The sequence below is a fragment of the Myotis davidii genome, unplaced genomic scaffold (genome assembly GCF_000327345.1).
Source record: "Myotis davidii unplaced genomic scaffold, ASM32734v1 scaffold551, whole genome shotgun sequence".
In the NCBI taxonomy this organism is placed as follows: domain Eukaryota; kingdom Metazoa; phylum Chordata; class Mammalia; order Chiroptera; family Vespertilionidae; genus Myotis; species Myotis davidii.
The window spans coordinates 1,086,731-1,097,275 of NW_006283788.1; the positions used below are offsets into that span (position 1 = coordinate 1,086,731).

The 10,545-nt window shown below is 53.0% G+C and overlaps 1 protein-coding gene across 2 annotated transcripts in view; it reads left to right on the top strand.

Annotated features, from left to right (window-relative positions):
• The first annotated feature begins 5,073 nt into the window (after positions 1-5,073).
• MATK (megakaryocyte-associated tyrosine kinase) overlaps positions 5,074-10,545 on the top strand; it is a 34,922-nt gene continuing 29,450 nt past the window's right edge. Inside the window, exons 1-2 of one of the 2 annotated variants that reach the window (XM_015567243.1) lie at positions 5,074-5,322; positions 5,444-5,940. The gene's annotated coding sequence lies outside the window, so the exon portion shown is untranslated. The remainder of the gene's footprint in view (positions 5,323-5,443; positions 5,941-10,545) is intronic. The other variant, XM_015567246.1, reaches the window with a different exon arrangement.

Genomic DNA, 10,545 nt, shown 5'->3' on the forward strand with positions numbered 1-10,545 from the left:
AATAATCTGAACAATAAAGATTAAATTAAAAAAAAGAAAAGAAAATACCAGTGGGTATCACTCTGTAGGCATGCAGAACACCATAGATCTCCCACCACAGCCTCTGAATTACATCAAGGCATAATGTCTTGGACGCCCAGCCATCTGCGCGTGCACTCCCATCTCTCCCTTTAATCTAGCACAATGGTCTTCAAACTTGAGTGTGCGTAGCACCACCATTCAGGTCAAATACAACAAAAACATATCCTTTTATAGTCACACTCACAGACATGCTGCCGGAGACAGCTCACAGTGTCCTTGTGATCCTCCGGATTAGAATCTGGACCAGGCATAACCAGCCTGTGATGCTGCCCAGCTGGTGCCCTGGCACTGAGGTTGTCCCAGAGCAGCAGTTCTCAGCTGGACAGTGGGGGTGTCTGTGGTTGTCATGATTGGGGGTGCTTCTGGCATCAAGTAGGTAGAGGCCACTGATGCTGCTCAACACCCCACAGTGTCCAGGATGGCCCCACCCCAGAGATCCGGTCCAATGTCAGCAGCGCCTAGATCAAGAAACCCTGCCCTATGCAAGTTCTGGTGTAGAACAAGGTCAACAACCATCCACCCTCACTGGTTTCCTTAGGTAGGACCCTCCTCCAGGTGAAGACAATGCTTGTGACCTCAGCTGGGTCACTGTGGGAACAAGGTGGGTAAAGCTCCACAGGTTGTCTCTCCTTCCTTTGAGTCTTCATTGGCTGAAGGATGAGATACCCTTCCACCCCAAGAGATGCCCTCAGTTGGCACCCTTTATGGGCCAAGGCTTCAGAACAGAAGGGGATACCCTGCTGGAGGTGAAGCCATCAGCATGCAAGGAAGCCAGGAGCCTCCACAGAGCTAGCTGCTCAGCATCACTGTGCAGTTCTGGTGGCTTATGCAGCAGCGGCAGCAGGTCTCAGTCCAGGGAGCTCCATGTCTGTGCTCATGCTTGGACTGAGTGCCCCTGCCCTTGCAGCTTGGGCAAATCAGACCCCCTTGTTGAGCCTTCCTGGTGGCTGCAATGGCATGGCCTTTCGTGTCCTCCCAATGTCCATCCCTTCCCTTGACAGTCACATGCCTCTCCCGTGTGACTCAGGAGAGGGTCAGTCCAGTCAGCTCGACCCCATTCCTCTCGACTGTGCCCATTTGGAGTGGGTGGTGTGGGGCCCAGGCTAGACAAGAAGCCACGAGGGAAGCTGGCACAAGAAGGCACACGTAGAACTTGCATAGAACATAACTTGCAGCAGAAAAATGGCAAATAATGTGTAGTGGTTTAAAAATCAGTACACACAAAGAAAAAATATAAATAAAAATCAGCCCACAGATTCTTTGACACTTCTCCCTTCAAAAGGCGGGGCCGAATCCTCTCCCCTTGAGTGTGGGTTAGATTTAGTGATTCACTTCTAACTAACAGAAAGTGGCAGAAGTTATGCCATGTGATGTCTGAGGCTGGTCATAACAAGGACAGCTTCTACCTGGTGTGCTCTGGCTTGAGGAAGAATGTCTTGGAAGCACATCCCACCACCCCGTCAAGACTTCAGATAATAGAGCCCGGCCGACGGCTTGATTGCAGTCTCATAAGGACCCTGAGCCAGAGCCTTGCCACTCAGAACCCTGACTTATAGAAACTGTGAAGATGATAAATGGTTATTATTATTTTTAATATATTTTTATTGATTTCAGAGAGGAAGGGAGAGGGAGAGAGAGATAGATACATCAATGATGAGAGAGGATCATTGATTGGTGCCTCCTGCACACCTACACTGGGGAGATGGAGCCCACAGCCCAGGCCTGTGCCTTGACCAGAATGGAACCCAGGACCCTTCAGTCCGCAGGCTGGCGCTCTATCCACTGAGCCCCAGCCAATGTACATCTTTTTTAAAAGATTTTTGTATTATCGCCAACAGGCCCGGATTGGGAGAGGGATGTCCACAGGGATCGGGCCTAAACCGGCAGTCGGACATCCCCCAAGGGGTCCCAGATTGGACCGGGTGCAGGCCGGGCTGAGGGACACCCCCCTTCAGTGCACGAATTTTGTGCCCTGGGCCTCTAGTATACTATATGCCCAAATATCTTAACATTATAAATCAAGCTGGCATAAAGTTAAATACAGTACAGTTGAACCCCCACCCTTATCCAAGGGGGATATGTTTCAGAATTTTCTTATATGATCCTTATTGGTATTGGGCTAAAGTCTTTGATAATACCCTTTTGGACAAATGGGCTTTTAAAATTGAGTACTACCTACCAGTGGCCGATATTTAACAGAGCATGGGTGGCTGGGATCAGAAAGATCCAATGAGGACAGATGGATGGATGAATGGCACCAGCACCTCTCTACAGGTGGTAAGGCATGAATGAGGTGATGTAGACAAAACCTCAGAGCTGTGCTTCCCACTGAACAAGCCACCAGTAAAAGCTGATTCTCCTTAGTAAAGTTGTTAGTTTAGTGGTAACCAGTCTTCCATATTTAAAAATATATATATATTTTTATTGATCTCAGAGAGGAAGAGAGAAGGAGAGAGAGATAGAAACATTTATGAGAGATAATCACTGACTGATTGCCTCCTTCGCACCCCCTCCTGGGGATCAAACCTGAACCTGGGCATGTGCCTTGCCCTGGAATCGAACCTTGACCTCCTGGTTCATGGGTTGACGCTCAGCCATTGAGCCACACCAGCCAGGCCAGTCTTCTGTATTTTAATAATCGGGTCATCCACTTGTTTTTTGGCTTAAAAATACTGTTAAAGTTTAACTTTCTTTGAGGAAAGGAGAGGGGCCTGTGTGTGTGTGTGTGTGTGTCAGAGTATCAGAGAGAGAGACAGACAGAATAGAGACAGAGAAATCCAGAAATCCAGGAATCTTGATGTTGAAAAAAAAAAAGAATACCACCCATGTGGTTGAGCCATATACCGTGCCTCAGTTTCCTCTTCTGTGAAATGGGGGCAGCAATGGTCTCTACCTCACAGGGTTGTCATGAGATTGTGTTTGTTAATGAAGAGAGCTTATAACTGTGCCTGTGCTCATTGAAAGGTCTCAACAGGTGTTAGTAGCTACAGAAGGTACTGTATGGCCCTGGATGGTGCGCTCAGTGGTTAGAGCACTGGCCCTTGCACTGAACGGTCTGGAGTTCGATTCCCTGTCAAGGGCACGTACCTGGGTTGCAGTTCACTCCCACTCCCAGTTGGGGTGTGTGCGGGAGGCAACCAGTTGGCATGTCTCTCTCACATTGATGTTCCTCTCTGTCTGTCTCTCTCCTCTACCCTCCTTCCTTCCACTCTCTCTGAAAAGCAATGGGAGGAAAAATCCTCAATGAGGATTAACAAAACAACAAAAAGAAGGTACTGTATGAATGTAGGCATCTGAAGCAGCTGATGGCAGTGTCTCCTGTGGTTTATGTGCTCAAGTTCTACATAGAGCCCCATCTAACACAGCTGGGCTTTCGTGTTGGTTGTGGTTCCAGCACTCAGCCTCCCAGCACTTTTCCCCTCCCTGCTGCTGGAGCCAGCTTCACCGTTCAGCTCACGCCTGGAATCGGCCCTGCCGTGACCCTGCCATTTTCCTCCATGGCCACCCAGCCACCCAGGTCCGGTGACCCAGCAGGGTATGACGGGCGCCAGCCCCACTCCAACCAGGTCTTCGATTATGACAGATCCCTGGAGTCTGCCCCACACCCACCACTGCTCCCTCCTACCAGGTGTCAGCCCGCCGTTCTCCAACCAGCAACAGTCCTTCCTTGAAAGCATGGATGGTATTGAGTGGAAGAGGCATGTGGGTGCTAGCAGACAGTCCAGGACACGCCTTTACCCTCCTCATTCTCCTGTCCCTGTCCATAGAGGTGACTGGGGATGGGCTTGTCCTGGCCGGGCCCTTCCCGTGTGGATAATGCCACTTTCCCCACCTTGGAGTTCTGGGCCACAGATCTGTCCGCTGCGTTTCTACTTGGAATTGCCAAACACCCAGGCTGCACGTGGTCCACCCTGCACCCCTCCAGCCTCTGCCACCCACAGGCTGTCCCTGGCTGGTCAGTACATGGCACCACAGGCCACCTGATTAGCCAAGCTTCACAATTTGGCTCTGTTCCCTCTCACCTCCCTCTCTTGTCATTGCTTCTCCAAGGCCTTCGACTTCTCCCTCCAGACCCACCCTCCCACAATTCTGTCCCCTCCCAGGGCCTCCTGGCCTCTGTGCTTTCGTCATTGCCTCCATGGAGTCTGATCCACCCACAGCCTGAATCCCCCTCTAAACCAAAGTCCAGCCATGCTCCCTGGTGCCCTGGCACCCAGACCCTTGGGAGACCCCTGCCCGTGTGTGGAAAGTGAGGACACACCTCACCCTTTCTCTCTGTTCTTAGGGTCTCTCCCGTGGAAACCCTCTTGCAGGACAGTTATGGCTATGGCCCATTGACAGCATCAGTAGCTGTGGGCCAGCTTTAGCTCCCTGCCATGGCCACACTCTGCCAGCCATTGGGTCTCTGCAGGGTCAGAGGGTGGGAGCGAGGGACTGGGAGTCACCACATCAAAGTCACATTTAAACATTCCAGATTCAAAGGAAAGTCGGGAGTAAATAATGTGAGTGTCAGGGCTATCTTTTCAACTAGAGGCGTGTGTGTGTGTGTGTGTGTGTGTGTGTGTGTGTGTGTGGGGGTGTGAGGGAGAGAGAGAGGGAGAGTGTAAAACTTGAGAACAAAAATGAAGCTGAACATGTTTTCCAAGGAAGCTTTTCCAGAGTGGAAGGGGGTAAGTTCTGTGAGGACTTGGATCTGGGAAGTGGAAGAAATACACACGCTTCCCCTTCACACCCATGACACGGAGGAGGAAGAAGAGTCTGGAAAGGAGAGGTGGGCACAGGTCACACATGAGTCCCAGCCGGGATCAGAGCTCGGGACCGCAGGCCCAGGGCGCCAGGCTTCAGCTGAGACTTAGACATCCAGGGGGCCTTGGCCAGTTGTGCCTGTGGCTCATCCGCAGCAGGCGGCTGTGTTTGCTCTGGCAGCTGGGGAGGTTGGTTGAGGTGGTCATAGGGAACGTGGCTCTTGCTCTCGATCCCTGGGGATGGGGGTAAAGTGTGGTTCTTTAGAGAGTCTCTGCTTGCTCTCCAGGGACCAAAGGAGCTAACTGTCAGCCCAGCGATGAGTACAGCCAAGCGTAGCCCCCACAGTGGCACCCACTACTAGGAGGCACAGCCAGCCAGTGGCCCATCCTCCAGTTACACCTAACCCCCAGCATCCACCATCCAGGCCTCCATGTTGGTGTCCACCCTGCTTCCTCGTCCTTAACCTCCTACAGCTTTGCGTCCACCCGTTCACAGGTGAGATGGTGGTTTCCTTGAGCATGAAAGTGGGTGAAGCCTGTTACTCGATTTGCAGCAGAAATGAACATAGTCCTGGAAACCAACCCATTTTCCTCTCTTTCTTTTCTCTGCTTCTTAGGACTAAGCTACCCAAGCTGTGACATGCCAGTAGCCGGTCCTTACGATGCTCCACTGCTCCCTCCACAGATGCAGCCTCTACCACCTCCACTCCCAAAGCCTGAGGACTTGTCCCCGTGGGGTGGCTCAGGGAACAGCTCCAGTGCCAGTTCTGCCGGCAGCTTCCCGAAGAAGCCACCGGTTCCCACCAGGCTGCTGAAACCCAAGGGTTGGCCCAGGCGCCGCCCCCCTACCCCCGCTTCACTACTGTGACATCTGCAAGATCAGCTGGCCGGTGCCCAGGTCAGCCACCCATGCCTAATGCCTCCTCTCCCTTGTCCCCTGTGGCCAGCCAGAGGTCAGGGTTGGAGCCTGCCCAAGAGAGGCCTGTTATTAAACCTACAACGTCACGTGTGCATCAGAAGTGCCTTAAGCTTGCCCTACTGGTGTTTGAGTGGCAGAAATGAGAGCAGCACAGCACTGACTGTTGGCCATAGAAACCTTGTCTTAAACCCCAAGGTGAGGGGGGCTTCTCTTAACTCTGGGTAGGGAAGGCAGTCAGCGGCCCCTCCCGCAGCAGTGAGGGCCCAGGCAGACACGGCTAGTTGGGGTGCGCCTCTGCTGCATGGCTGTTTAGGCAGGGCCACGGGCGGATTACATCGGGCACGAGGGCACATGTATGTGTGTTGTCTCTCCCTGAAACCTTGATAGAACCAATGGGAGGGCAGCACCATTTCTTCCCATGGAGCTGGGATAAACCCAGGTGCTGGAGGTTCTCAGAGCCCCACCCTAGACCTGGAGAATTCCCTGGGCTGCCACCTCCCACATGCTGGGAGTAGCCCCATGCACACCCAGTGCTCACAGTGGACACACTGGGCTCTCACACTTATGTGGGTTCTAGGAGATTAAGGTGGGCTCCTCGAAGCCCCACCTCTGGTCCTGCTTCCCTCGGGGGTGGGACACACCAACAGATACTTGAGGGAAGTGATGGCTGCCGCGGGATGCAGACTGAGTGGTTCACAACCAGGAATGTACATCAGGCACTGCATGACCGCTCCACATGCATTGCCTGATGTACCCATTATGACCGTTTAACCTAGATTTTGTCATTGGTCCCAATTTGCAGATGGAAAAACCAAGGTGAGGTGAGGGGAAGTATCTGGCTCAGGCCTCCCAAAAGTAGTGGAGGCAGGACTCGAACCCATGTCTCTGACCATCTCTGCTCTTTGCTCCCATGGGATGGGAAGGGGGCTTATTTTATTTTTAGCATTAGTAGCACTGTGTTTTGAATAATCACATGATACTGAAGATAAGATCATAAAGCAGTTTTGACAACAAACCCCAGAGACTCGCTGGATTTGTCTAATGAGGCCAGGTTACCTATGCCCCTTGGGCCACCTGATGTCTCATTGTTGATTACCTAACGGCTGTTGTGGGGGTTTCTTCAGCCGGGGGCCTGTAGCCAGGGCCCCTCCATAGTTGCTTTCAGGTTGGCACCAAGCACTGTGGTCCTTGTTCTCTCAGCTGTGACCGAAGCCGACAGGAAATGGCCTCGCAGGGCCCTGTATCCAACCGGCCAGTGTCACACAGTGTGGAGGGGCTGCGGGAGCCTGCGTTTGCATTGCACTCTCTCCTTCACACTGGCCACCGGAAGCAGGTCCGCCTGGTTTCTGGCCGGAGCAGGTTGTATGACACAGTTCTTTCAGGGCCTCCCGAGCCACGGCGGTGGCTGCAGACCCTAGAGAGAAAACTGGCACACAAGTCAGAGAGCCAGGACAGCTGCCCACCCAAGGAGGCTCTGGAGGCCTCTGGAAGGGGCTGTGACTCGCAGCCAGTGGGCCCAGGCTCGTGCAAGAGGTAACCTCGGCCGTCGTTGTGCGCCCTGCTCCATCTCTGGGTTCAGATGGGCCTTTCAGGGCCAGGTTTCATGACCTCAGCCAGTTCTCCATCTCACATTTACACACACATCCCTGGCAGACCTCAGTGAGTCACCCGGAGCTTGCTGGAAGGTGCACACACTGGGTTTCAGGTCTTGGAAGGAAGGCCGAGGCAGGCAGCGGCATTTCTTACTGAGCAGCCCCTTTTGCTGTGGGAAGGAGGGTGGGAAAGGAATTGGTGCCCTAGAAAGCCAGGTGACCGCGTCACCCCAAGGCATGTGATTCGGGGGAATTAGGAGCCAGTGTGCGCCCTCCTCGGCCGTCACCCAGAGCCTGAGCAGTGGCCCACAGGCCTGTCTTGAACAGCTTTCTAGAACTCAAATTCTGACGCTTCTTCCAGCCACTTCCACAGTTCCCAGCCTCCCTGAGTTCGTCCAAAGACGGCATGTGGCTAAAAGGACGTGCACCAGCAGCATTTCTTTTCACGTTTGTGTTTTTGTTCAACCAGTTCAGCATCTGGTTTGTCCCGTGCAAAATGACCACACGATAGGACTTCTGCACTGCAGACCTGGTCATTTAACAGTTAAGGAGATGAGGCCCATAAAAGCCGCAACAAAAAGATAAGGGCGCATGATGGGCAGAAATCGAGACAGGGCAAAGGCGGGAGCGCCACAGGGCAGGGCATGTGCCAGAGGTGGCTGAGCCGGGGGAGGAGAAAGGGCACCAGATGGTGGAAGAGGTGAGCTCAGCGTGGGAGGGCGTGTTGGCGCCTCTGAAAGCCGCCCTTTGGAATAGCTCAGCAGACAGGAAGCCAGCACGCTGGCCTTGAAGGCTGTGCTGTCACTCCTCTGGGCCACGCAGGAAGGCCAGTGATCCCTTTAGTTTCCGGTTGTCATATCTCTCGGGAGTCCTCAGGTGTCTGTCTGTCTGCGCTGGCTGTGGTTGGATGGGAACCTTTGATTTGCACCTTGCTGCGGGAATAGGCCCACTGAATTGGCAGAAAAGCCTCTTGCTTGGAGTGTTGCTATAGGGGACCCCCTACCCCCCCTCAGCCCTGAGCTCCCTGCAGCCATCAGGGGAGGCCCTGGTGTCCTCACTGGGTCACCACCTGTGGGGTCCCCGTCATATCTCAGCTCCACTCCCCCATGTCCTGCTGCTGCGTGTGCTGCACGTCTGCAGAGCTGACATGCTTCCTGTCGCTGCCCACGGGGCCTGGGGCTCTCAGCCAACGTGACGTGCACCTTTCCTCACAGCCCACACGGCGGCCGGAGTCCAGTGATGACCGCCGCGTCTGGTGCAAGCACGCCCCCATCTAGCCCACAGAGGAGGAGCTCCGGGCTGCCCAGAAGGCTGTGCTCACTCGGAGTGTGCCCTCAAGCTGGTGTCTGACACATGGGCGGAGAAGGACAGGGGCCAGAGCAGGAGGGGGTGATCGCAGGTAATGGAGTTCACCCTCATTTTCCCAGGCTCAGGGGTGACTTGGAGGAGGTGAGAGTTCTCACAGGAAGTGGCTGCCAGGAGGGGCAGAGGTGGCTCTTCCTCTGAATGGCTTTGAGCCTCTGCGTAGCAGGGGCTTTCCCGGCCGTGGGCAGTAAGTTCACCGAGTGTCTGGTCTCAGGGCTGGAGCCCAAGGCTCAGAGGGAGTTACAATCGCAATTGGAGAGCTGTTGTTCGAGACCAGAATTTACTTCTCCCACCATAGGGGCATCTAGAAACAGTTCACAAAACATGAACCACCTCTGTTTGCTCATCTATGAAGCAGGGATAAGTGTGGTTCTGCCCTGACCCCTCCGCCTCCTGGAGCAGAGGCTGCCCTTGGCGCCCAGCTGAGTCACCGTTCCAGGCCCCGGGGTGAGGGGGAGGCAGAACGTCCCTGTGCCCTGTATGGAGTCGTTATACAATTAAAATAATCCGAGAGGGAGTTAGCTTTCCAAGTCCTTTCTCTCTAGGTGGCTTTTTCATTTTCATTTTTTAAATTGTGGTAAAATACTCAGAACATGAAGTTTACCGTGTTAACCATTTTTATGTGTACGATACAGTGGTGCTAAGTACATTCACAAGGTTGTGCAACCATCACCCACCACTTATCTATTTTAGAATTTTTTCATCATCTAAAACAGAAATCTGTTCCCATTAAATTCCCTGCCCCCTGCCCCAGCCCCCGGCACCCTCCTTGCACTTCCTCTTTCTGGACATTTCATGTAGGTGGAATCATGCAGTACGTGTCCTTTTGTGCCTAGCTCATTCCACTTTAGTTTCTCTTCACTATAGTGTTTGCTCCCACTGTGAGTTACAAAGTGTCACCATAAAAAGACCTCACCCCTCAGCTTAAGCCTGCGAACCTCCCAATACGTTGCCTCTACTTGAGAAAGTCAGCCTTCTTCACCCTCCTGGTAGGGAAGACAGGAGTGCAAAGAAGACATTTTTTCCATCTCTCCCTTGGCACCCTCATGAAGCCAAAACACAAGACCGCAGAATCTGAGGGGGCGGGTGGGGAGGGGGGTGGGGTGTGTCTTTGAAGGGTAGAACCAGCCTATGCTGAGGTTTGCCTGGGGCTTTGTGTTTGTGCGCAAACCTTTGTGCTTGTGCGTAAACCTGAGACCCCTTGAGGGCCCGCAGCCCCACTCCCAGGGCCAGGTCTGCCCTCTGGGCCTGTGCGGATGGGCTGGTGCCTGGAACCTGCCCAGGGGCCTCTGTATTGCAGACAGAAAGGGTGCCAGCCTCTTAGATCTCCACTCATTTTCTGAACAAAATCCCCCCTCACTTAATGATTTGAAGTTTAAAAATCAACAGTAATTCTTTTTTTGTAATCCTCACCTGAGGATATTTTTTCCGTTGCTTCTTAAAGAGAGTGAAAGGGGAGGGGGAAGTGGGAGAGAGAGAAAGAGAGACATCATTGTAAGAGAGACACATTGATTGGTTGCCTCCTACCAGGTACTAGGGGCTGTGGATTGAACCCATAACCCAGGTACATGCCCTTGACCGGGGATTAAACCTGAGACCCCTTGGAGCGCAGGCTGACACTCTAACCATTGAACACACCTGCCAGGGCAAAAATTAACAGTAATTCTTTAACATCATCAGAAATCCAGTCAATGTTGAAATTTCCACTCGTCCCATAGATATCATAACATGTTTTTTGTTTGTTTTCTGGGGTTTGTTTCTCTGTTCTCTAGCTTGTGTGAACTGGGATTCAAATTTGTTGACAAACCTCTAAGTCACATATCTGTAGCACATCCTCCCCCCT